The 10,895-nt window shown below is 47.2% G+C and overlaps 1 pseudogene; it reads right to left on the minus strand.

The window, feature by feature from the left end:
- On the minus strand, nucleotides 1–122 carry LOC136657999 (5S ribosomal RNA; annotated as a pseudogene).
- Between the last annotated feature and the right edge of the window lie 10,773 nt (nucleotides 123–10,895).

A 10,895-nucleotide genomic window follows, 5' to 3' on the forward strand; every position in this document is an offset into this window, starting at 1 on the left:
AGCCTACAGCACCCCGTATTCCCAGGCGGTCTCCCATCCAAGTACTAACCAGGCCTGACCCTGCTTAGCTTCCAAGATCAGACGAGATCGGGCCTGTGCAGGGTAACAGTATGGCCATTTTATTTTCAGTGCCTGGCCTGCTAAAACCAGGCATTCAGCTTCCTTGGCCTTCCCTGACATCTTCCGTTCCTTCTCTCTCTCAAAGTATTGTGCAGTTTCCCATCGATTGAAGCCTGCTGTGGGCTAGCTTGGGGAAAGAAATGCAACAGACAAAACCACTGAGGCACAGTTGTCATGTAACCAATAACTCTCAACACACATCCAAATGCCTCCATTGACTGAGGATCTGTTTCATGCTCAGGGATACAGCTCTTCTATAAGCAGAATACTCGTTGGCGAACACAATGCTAAACAATTTCCTCTGATGATTCTGTAAAACAGTGTTTCTCAAACTATGGCTCGGGACCCACTCGGTGGGTCGCAAGCCAATTTCAGGTGGGTCCCCATTCATTTCAATATTTTATTTTTCATATATTAGATTTGATACTACTATGGTCTGTGTCTGCATTTGAGGAAATGTTACAGACCTGTACTTTTAACAAGCTACTATGTATATTAACAATGATAGTAAATGGGACTTACTCCTGGGTAAGCGTGGGTAGGATTGCAGCCTAGGATTGTTAAAAATGTTCCTGCTCGATGATGTCACTTCCGATCATGACATCACTTCTGGTGAGTCCTGACAGATTCTCATTCTTAAAAGTGGATCCCGGTGCTAAATGTATGAGAACCTCTGCTGTAAAACATGCTGGAATTATAGTTGTGCCTTATTATTTCTTTAGGACATTTTAACCATACCTGGCCTTCAAGGAGCTCAAAGCATCATGCAAGATTAATTACTTTTTTTTAATCCTCACAACAAGCCTTTGAGGTAGTGTGGTGAACGTTCTTGATTTTGTCTATTTCTGGATCCTTCCAACCACACGGGCATTTCTCCACCTCCTCAACTGCTGCAGACACGTCCTACTGCAGTAGCTCTAGTTGTGAGGGTCTTTGAATTAAGCACCAATGCAGTGAGACCACTTAGCAGGACAGACGGATCCTTTTAAAAATTGCACATCTTCCTCGTCTGGGTCCCACAAGAACAATTGCTCCTAGCTAGCCTGCTGCTGGAATTGTCATGCAACGGTCGATGAGGCATCAACTAATCAGGGTCAGGTAGATTGCCCAGGTGGGCATAAACCTCCCATAGAATGGAATGATGACATCAACAACCTTACATTTTTCGCAGTCATGCACAAAGCTGCCAAGATGTGTCTTGCCCCACTGCTGCACTGTTGTATCTGTTTGTTTTTTGATATACTGTATGCCTTACTTGGATCCATTTGCAGCCCCTTCCCTCCTCATTGCTTTGTTCCTTCAGCCCTTTTCATAACCTCTTCTATTTCTTCTATTGATCTACCTCAGGGGTGTCCAAAGTTTTTGGCAGGAGGGCCACATCAGCTCTCTGACACTGTGTTGGGGGCCGGGGAAAAAAAAAGAATTAATTTACATTTAAAATTTGAATAAATTTACATAAATGAATATATTAAAGATGAACTTATATGAATGAATGAAAGTCTTGCAATAGCTCAAGGCCTATAAAAGGCCTTGCACAAAGCAAGGCTGGCCTTTCCTTTGCTGCCACTGCTATGTCACAGATGTGAAAGAGCAAGCAGTGAAGGGAGCTCTCATCCCACAGCTCACACGAGAGGTCAAACAGTCGCCCTCACGCTGAGAGAAGTTGCGTTGGGCCAGTGTGGGCTTCAACAAATCTCCAGAGGGCCAGAGGCTCATTGGAGCCTGGGGGCTCCCTGAGGGCCGCATTGAGAGGCCTCAAGGGCTGCAAGTGGCCCCCGGGCTGGGGTTTGGGCACCCCTGATCTACCGGCCTGGTCTAAGTTCAGTAGGAAATAAAGTGGGCTGGCATGCTTGGCAGATTGCTTAAGTTCGGCCACTGTTTGGCTTCACAGGGGATCCCTCAGGTTTTAGGGGCCCTTTTGCTAATCCAAAAAAGGGGCTTTCCCAAGTCAACCTCTTCTACCTGGACTTCTTAGGGCGCAATCCTAACCGGCACATAGGCCGACATAAGTCCCCTGGGAGAGTTGCAAACATGCCGTAAAGCATCTTTGTGCCTCCGTGGAAGGAAGCTACGTTGGCGCATGTAGATGCGCTGACGCGTGGAGGCCGCCAGAAGCCTCTGCGGCAGCTTCCTCACCACCGCTTGTGTCAGCGCACCCGTGCCGACACAAGCGGCAACGGTAGGCGCGGGGGGGGCATGGAGGAGCGGGAGGGGGCTTTTCTGGGCAGGGGGAGGGCAGGGGATGGGCAGCCCTGGGGGCGGGCACAAGGGAAGATGGAGGCAGGGCTGGGATCTGGCAGTTATGCCAGATCCCAACTCCTGTCCCTACGGAGAACGGAGCGGTTTCAAGCCGTTCCGCTCTCCTTGGACTTGTGCCACCTCCAGAGGTGGCGCAGGTCTGAGGAGACCCATTGGGGTGAGCAGCCCTTACCTAGGGGTAAGGGGAAGAGCTTCCCCTTGCACGTGGCTGAGCCGCTGCAGCCAACAAACCTGCGTTGGATGCAGCGCAAGCCTCCTGGCTTGCTTGCTCCAGCGCAGGTTGGGATTGTGCCCTTAGTCTGTGTGTGTGTGGCGACAGCAGGATTAGACTACCAGTTTCCCAGTAAGCCCAATCTAACCAGTCAGGAAAGAGAAGCAGACAGCAAAGGCTGTTGTTAACCTCTAGGTGCTGTGCCCATTTTGTCTGGGCTTAGAGACGGTGACTGACTCAACAATGCCCAGTGAGTTTCAAGGCCAAGTCTTGATTTGAACCCAAGTCTTAGTAGCCTTTACCACATGATCTTCACATTTTAATGTTACTGGTAGAGCCCGCTTTCATTGTGTTGTACGTCTCTCTCTCTCACACACACACACACACACACACACACACACACGTACCTGTGTGCATATACACCATTGCTATCACTTTATTGTCTACCTACAGGTTTCATACTCATCTTCATATCTTCTGTGTTGCAATTTTGTAACTTGTGCAGCAGCCCTGGAAATTCTGTTAAGCCCTGGAAATTCTGTGTACTAACAAACACAACACAAAAGACCTGAGTTTTAACACACATTAAAATGTTGTTGCCCCCCCGGCAATGTTTGTGCCAGCCTAGCTGATGTAAGGTCCTGGTGAAGTAGGTCTGTTTAGGTTTTCTGTTTTGGGACTTGTGTTCTTTTAAGTGAAGGTGTGAACAGTGTGATCCATTCAAAAATGGTTACATGTGCCAGTGCAGCAAGCTTTAGGTCAGTAGCGGAGCCGGGGGGGCGGCGGCGGAGATGTAAGTGCTGCATGGCTCCAAAACTTGCCATGGAAGCTGCCCCTCCCCCTCGCTCTAAGGTCCTATACAGGGGCAAAAGCAATGCAGAGGAGATGTCTCTGTGATGCTTTTGCTCCTTGGAATGGCCCTGAGAGTGAGAGGGAGGGACAGCTTACACGGCGAGTTTTGGAGCCAGGCAGCACTTACAGCTCCGCTCTCCCTTTGGTCCTGCTACTACCTTAGGCACATGTTCAATAAGAGGCCTTCTCAAGCAGTTGGTTAAAACTCCATGGATTGTGTGTTCCTGGGGCGTTTGAAGCAGGCCTTGGTACCACCCTAATTGCAGACCTGATAACTGGTGTCTAGTTTAAATATTACCAAAGTAATGGTCCTTACTGAGTTAATGAAGCTGGGAACACTGCACAGCCTTGTTTGAACTGAACGCCACTTTCCTGCAGGTACAAAACAACAGTCAATAGTGTCTCAGCCTTTTAACACATAACACAATCTAGGCTGCTTATTTGTAGTGATTATTTGTAAAGACAGATCTGCAGATAGCAGGCAAGGATCTGTTCAGACAGTTGTTTTTCTAAGTTGGAGATGATTAACTGGTGGTCAATGGACTGCATCCAGCCTTCAAAGCAATACCCCCCCCCCAAAAAAAAGTGCTAAGGTTTTTACTTATAAGAAAACGAGCCTCTCTGATTATTTCATATACATTCCAGTGTATTATTGCTAATGGATGCATATTCTCAAGGATCCACTGGGAATCTGCCTCTTGAAGGACAAGAAGCTCAGTGAGAGGAACACCTGTCTTGTATGAAACCCCAGAGAGCATAAACAATACTGAGCTAGATAGACCAATGGTTAAGGCAGCCCTCCTAGCTTACGTGCCAACGAAGGAAAATGCAGGGATTCTTTGTGTCCCTGACAGTTCTGAAATCTCAAAAAAGATTGGTGCTTTCTTGCCTAGGCCCTTGAATCCACCAAGTGGAATGAAGGACATTAATTTTTCAAATGACATTATTGGTGGGGAAAAAATAGGGCACAGGAGAAGCAAGTGCACATCTAGGCAGTGGCAACTCCCCGGCACAAAGCAAACGCTTGTGTTTCCTGTCTTGACAAATCCACTCCTCTCCCTCCAAAGCTGGAGCAGAACTGACTTTTAGACAGAGTGTCTCCTGCTGAAATCATAGACTGCTCCAGGCTTTAAAGGCACAAAAGCTGTTTTGTTGAGGGAGAGAAAAGGGATTCACTGATGCCTGAGCTGGATACACTTGTCAATGTAAATGACTCGTGGAGCACCAGCGGAAGCTGGTTACATTTGAGAGGAGATGGGAAGTCAGGGAGATCAATTTACAGCACAGATAGAGGAGACGGTAAATCAAAGGTGTCCGGAGGGATCAGGTTTTTCCCAGAAAATATTTCTTCTTTATTGATGGAGGCTTGACCAGTATGATGTACACTGATAGCCTCTGCAATCTTGCCTTTGGGTTACTTCCGTTCATTGTTAGGTGTCAGGTGAATGAGACTCTTCTATTAGCATTTTCTTTAAAAGCCACTAGAGCTGCTGACAGGACCCTTGGGACCTAGGATGCTATTTGGATTGAGGCTCCTTCCTCTGTGTGTAATCCTTGGCTGCATGTCAACCCCTCTGACAACTGCACATGAGAGGTTCACATGTACCTCACCATCTGGGACCCTTGAAAATACCACTGACCTATGGTGCCATCCAGAGTTGCATCTGCTGCATCCTGTGTGGGGGAGGTCTCCTCCAGCTAAGAGAACATTTGTTACCTTGTCTGGGGGGTAAGCCTTCACTGCCCTAATGGGTCTATTCAGACTATTTTGCTTGAGCAAATTTGAGTGGACCCAGGAAGGCAGATCAAGGCCAGCAAGGGATATTGGCAGCATGGTACAGCTGATGCCACCCCCTCCCTGCCCTAGTCTCTGTCTTATTCCTCCCCCTCCCTGCCCCATTCTGCCCACCCCTTGCACCTCAACCCCAGGTGAAATTCATCAATTCCCCAGGAGTGATGCATGTTCCACATCACCTTGTATTCGTTTCTTCCTCTCCTTGGCTTCTGTCATGGCATGCAGGTGCACAGAGTAGTAGACTGGCTGTGAAGGAGTGCTCTGGCTGCATCAGAAGTGGTAGGGTGGGGCTCCGTCCTGCTCTGGCAGAACTACATTCCTGCCAACATGGAGAGGGTGACTTTAGAAAGAGAGAGACTGCTTTCAAGTTTAGAGTCAAGCATGCCTCTGAGTACTGTACTAACTAGTTGCTCAGAAACAACGGTGGGAGAGGATAGACTTGTGGGTTTCCTGGCGTAAAAGGCCCTGCAACAGCATGAAGATTGTGCTTCTGCCTGGCCATTTGAGGTTGCTGCCGCAAGGTAGCTGAGGCACTGGAACCCTACTGCCACAGATCCCAGGTGGCACCAAGACAGGTAGGCTGGCATGGGGGTGGTGGTTCATGAGTAGGGAGGAGGAGGGCAAGGGGAGTAACAGGGCGGAGGGAAGAATGGGGGTGTGTCGAAGGTGGGAGGAGGTGGATCTGGCTGCAGTGACTTTCACCAGATTCTATCCTCCATTTTCCATTCTGACACATCCACTGGCTCTCCTTAGACTTGCACCAGCAACATAACCATGGTAGGTCTGAGGAGACCTATAGATGACCAGTCTACCAGGAAGTATATTCTTATTTACTTCTTGCAGGCTGCCCAATTGCCCCCCCCCACCCCCACAGCATGCTGCATGTACTCCATTGGTGTGGTAGCATGCTGTAGCTTGACCAGGGAGAGGATCGGGCTGTATGCCTATTAAAAAATTTTACATGCTGCTTTTTGAGCAAAATAAGTTTACAAAGTGGTTTACAAAGACAGGCAAAGCAAAGACAGGCTCTAAGAAAGTGGCACTGTGGCAACAGAGCTTGCACAGTAATGGCCCAATCCTATCCAACTATCCAATGCAACCACAATGCAGCCCCTTATCTTGAGGAAGGTTTCATGACTGTTCCCCCCCCCCCACTGCAGAATACAGCACATGCCCTGTTGGAACAGCTGCATCAGAACAGGAAAGTTGGATAGGATTGGGCCCTATGTCACTTTTGAAGGTAGGAGTTGAGGCATTGACCCATCTCTGGTCAAAGCGATCTTCTGTGGAAACTAGTTCCACAAAGGATATACGCTTTTGAGGTATTTCAGAGCTCTTCTGCTGGATAAAGGGGTCTGTGTAACTGGAATTATTGCACAGTCTTGACCAATAGAAAAGAAGTTACTGTCTTTTGCGTGCATAATATAACTATAGACCTAGATCCAGCCATACGCACATTGGCTTCAATGAGATGTTTATGTAATGGGCTTTTGAACAATGGTTGATTTGTGTGGAGTCTGCTTCCCTTTAAGGAATCCCTTCAGCTTGTACTATTATCTGGAAACAGGATTACAGTCTTTTGTCGTACCCTAACTGGTTGCTGTGCAAAGTGGTTAGTAGCCCACAAGCAGATGGATTACTTTAATCATTTACATAATGCTAAGAGGTCAGTCCTTGAAAACAACAGTCAGGTACATTAAAAAAGCATTTAGGACATGTGACATCTAAAGCACAAATCCAGATGTTATCTCTTATCAAAGCAGCTGAGTTGTCATGCCTATTGAAAAACTTTCGTGGAAATATTTGTAGTCTCTTTTTTGCTGTCCTTCTTAATGAGGAGTTTCAAACTGTTTCCACTTTCAAGCCTCTGTATGATTCCATCTTTCGACTGGTTTCTTTGATGACCTGAATATAGTACAGTCAGTCAGTCAGTTCAGACATGACATGAATCTCACCTACAAAATAACAGCAACTGGCACCCCATCAAAGCACCTCTAACTTTCTCACAGGCCAAATACTCCTTCATGTGTTACCCACTTCCTGAACAGGAGCACTTCCTTTGGAGAGTGGCAGAGTCTTTCATTCATGAACTTTCCCCCATTAATTTAGGCTTTGGAGATCCTACAGCTTCCTACCTACCTCATTTCTCCTGGACCTCAAGGAATAGGAATTTAGTTTCACAAGATCTGCTTCATGGGTGGCCTTAGACATGTGCATAAGGTGTCCCTGTCCAAGTCTTGCTCTGCAGACCTCTGTCTTCCATCATGCATCTGGTGCTGCACTAGAAATCAAAAGCAGGCTGTGATGTCCCAGCTTCTGCATAGATAGGCCAGGCAGCCTCTCCCCCGCCCCCCGCTAGTAACCATCTGCAACAATTCTGCTTTAGTTTAAAATTCTGTCAAGAATCTAGATGTGTTGGGGAACAACTATGGATATTTATGTGAGTCTGCATAAATAAAGAGGCATATAAAGGCAGTGGCGGACCTGCCACTCATTTGATGGGGCAAATGGCCCAGTGCAGAGCCTCATGCACCTTTAAGACCCCACAGAAGCCTCTGAGGCTGAAAAACTGTGCTTCCGGTCTTCCTCTCTAAATCAGTGGTTCTCAGCCTTTAGGAGCCTGAGGACCAGTGTGTCTTAGTATGATGTGGGAAATCTATGAATAGGATCTACATATTGTGGTTTCATACAACTTTAATAATAATCGTGGAATTTACCATGAGCGGCCCCAATCTAGATTTGGATTATGGCCGGGCAAAGAGTTAAAGCTCCCCCACTTCCACAGCTCCTATTTATGGGATAAAAGATCCCGCAAACATGTCAGTGCTTCTGACAGACTTCACATCACGGATTGTTCTTTGGTTCAAAGTTTTGAGCGCACTGTTGATGGTCCCTTGCCAAATGGTTGTTATTAAATTAGCAGCCCAATCCAAGAATGGGCTGCACTGCAGGGACAAGTGTCCTGGCAACACAGCCTGTGGGACAGAGTTGCAAGGTGCAACACTGTATAGCATGTGGGGGTGGGCTTTGGACAGGGAGGGGGAAGGAGATTGGGGGGCATAACTAGGTGGGAAAGGGGACCTGGGGGAAGAAGGCAGGAGTGGGTGGATCTGAAGGCAATGGTGCATGCAATGGTGCACGCCAGATCTTATCCCCTGCCTCTTTTCTCTCTTCAGACATATGCTGTCAAAAGAGGAGGTGTATGTTCAGAGAAACCTGTAGGCGGTCCCAGTGCTTATGCACTGCAGGGCCTATGCGGAGGTAAGTAAAATTTTTTACTTACCTCCCAATTGCCCTTGGTCACCCTTCCACCTTTTTGGCGCAGCTAATTTGGCGCTGGTGGTGGAAGATAGGACTGGGGCCTAAATTAAATTAAAACAATGTTGATTAGCCCTGTGTCTTGGGAGTCAATGTCACTCTCCTTTTCAAGTGCCCCTTGGCTCCTGCTCTTTTGTTTATTGCTGTAGAATGTTCGAAGGTGGTAGGGTTCAATGTAAAAAAAATAAATATTGAAAATTACATTTTTCTGTTTTCGAGCTGCATAAAGAATCTTTAAAGCACTGCAATGTCAAGTGATGTTAAAAAAAAAAAAAAAAAAGGCCAGGTGATGGCTTGGCCCGTTAGTCACAGATAGTCGTATGTGAAAACAAAATGCTTCTTCCACAGTTTTAAATTCACTGCGTGTGCTTTGTGATGCCAACAAATGTGTGTTAAAGGAGAGTCGCCTTGAACGGTCCCTGTTTTCCATTTGCTCTCAAACCTTCCTTGCAGCAGCTTTGCTACAGATTTAATTTGGCAGCACAAAAGAATTAAAACAATATCGTAATAAGGGAGCATTCTTGAAACCCCTTGCAGCAAATAAATTAGCTGTTCCTTGACCCCTCCTCCTTCCTTGTCTGGCAGTTCGCTCTGTCTGTGGGCCCTTCCTCTCCATCCTTTGTTCCTGCTGCTGTTGTGCAGAAGTGAAGCCGAGATGCAAAGCGTGCCAGGTCGCCCCCCCCCAAAAAAAAAACTTCCCCTGGACCATCTTCAGCCAGCAAAACAGCACTCTGTACAAACTGTCAGGCTATGTGGAGCTCTTCGCCTGGCAATATTGAACTGGGAACCAGGAAGGATGCAGCTAACACAATTGAGCAGCTGTATTTTCAAAGAGGGCCCCAGCCGGTCATCAAACATCTGACTTGATTTACCCCCCCCCCCTTCTGTCTGTATTCAGGGAGCTGGGATGATAATGCAGATGACTGACTGCTATTGTCTGCCTGGCAGCAGACCTGGATCCTATTGCTTCTCCTGGCCTATCAAAGCAATTTGCACCTTGGCCCAGTGTCTGCCTGAACTTCTTGTCTAATGGAGGTGTCTAGGTTTCCAGGGCAATAAGAGAAGGAACCTGTCAAATCATTGGATGGTGCATGTGTGACACGTTTTCAATGGGGGCAATGAATTCCAATTCCCCCCTTCCAAGATTGTCTGGAGAGAAGCGAAGCAGATTTCCTGGGAGGAAAGACAAGGATACCAAGGGAAGAAAGCCACAGTTTCTCCGGTATGAGTCACACTCTTCGCATCCTTCCTTTGCTTGCTATATACACCCCCCTGAACTTAAAATAACACATTGAAAAGATAAGTCATTCATTTTTCCTCTGGCTTTGTCTTTTCCCCTCTGCTGACAAAGCAAAGGAAAAGGAGAATTGAAACTGTGGAAGAAGACAACAAATTCAGAAAGGGAGAAAATCTCAAGAAGTAACAAGGCAACCCCGAGATAGCAAACAGCGTGTGATTGTGAGCAAGTGCGAATGTTGACAATAAAATTCTATCTAAGGAATCCATCCGACAAACAGGAATCTTTCCTATACACAACACTGTTCTCTGCTGTTATTCTCCTCTTCCTCTCCCCCCTTCCTCAACCCTGTTAGGTCTCCAGGGAGTTGCTAGTGTTTGGAAACAAATTTGCTCTTTGCCTCTGATGAAGCAGGTAATTGCCGGGGGGGGGGGGGAAACGGATGCCACAGTCAACCTGTTGGGCTGTAATCTTGCGCACGTATAGGCTGATTGAATCCCACTCGAGTCAATTGGATTTGTGCTGCTTAACTGCGCAGCTTTGAGCACAGCGGCATTTTGGGGGTTAAATAGCCATGGTGGGGGGAGATTTTCAGCTGGAAAACACTGCAGAAGAAAAGGGTGAAATATCCTCTGTCTCTGTGCTACAGTCCAAACCTGAAACATAGCCCCATGTGGCTGCTACCCACAAGTAAAGTCAAGCCCTGGCTACCCTGTGACATGTTTAAAATCAGGTGATGTTTGGCCCTAAGGTGTTCTTAAACTACTTTCACTGTCATTTTTTGGCCTTGGGAACTGTAATTCTGTGGCAGGACATGTGAAGTAGAGATCTCTAACCAAGAATTCTCAAGTGCACTTCAGATGTTCAAAAACTGTGTACAGGACCTGGAGCAGCCCATCTGTGAGGTGAGGTGGAATGCATCAGTGGCAGGTTGTGGGAAGGGGGAGAGGGCAGCAGGTTTGTGGTTCCCTTCACCCCAAATCTGCTGCTGCCTTCTTCTGGCCCACCATGAATGCAAACCATATTGGTCCACCCACCCCAAACAAGCAGAAATAGACCATCTGCCTCCTTATTGTTTCCCTTCCACAGTTTCTTTAAATGTG

Source organism: Tiliqua scincoides, chromosome 7 (assembly GCF_035046505.1).
Source record: "Tiliqua scincoides isolate rTilSci1 chromosome 7, rTilSci1.hap2, whole genome shotgun sequence".
Lineage (NCBI taxonomy): Eukaryota > Metazoa > Chordata > Lepidosauria > Squamata > Scincidae > Tiliqua > Tiliqua scincoides.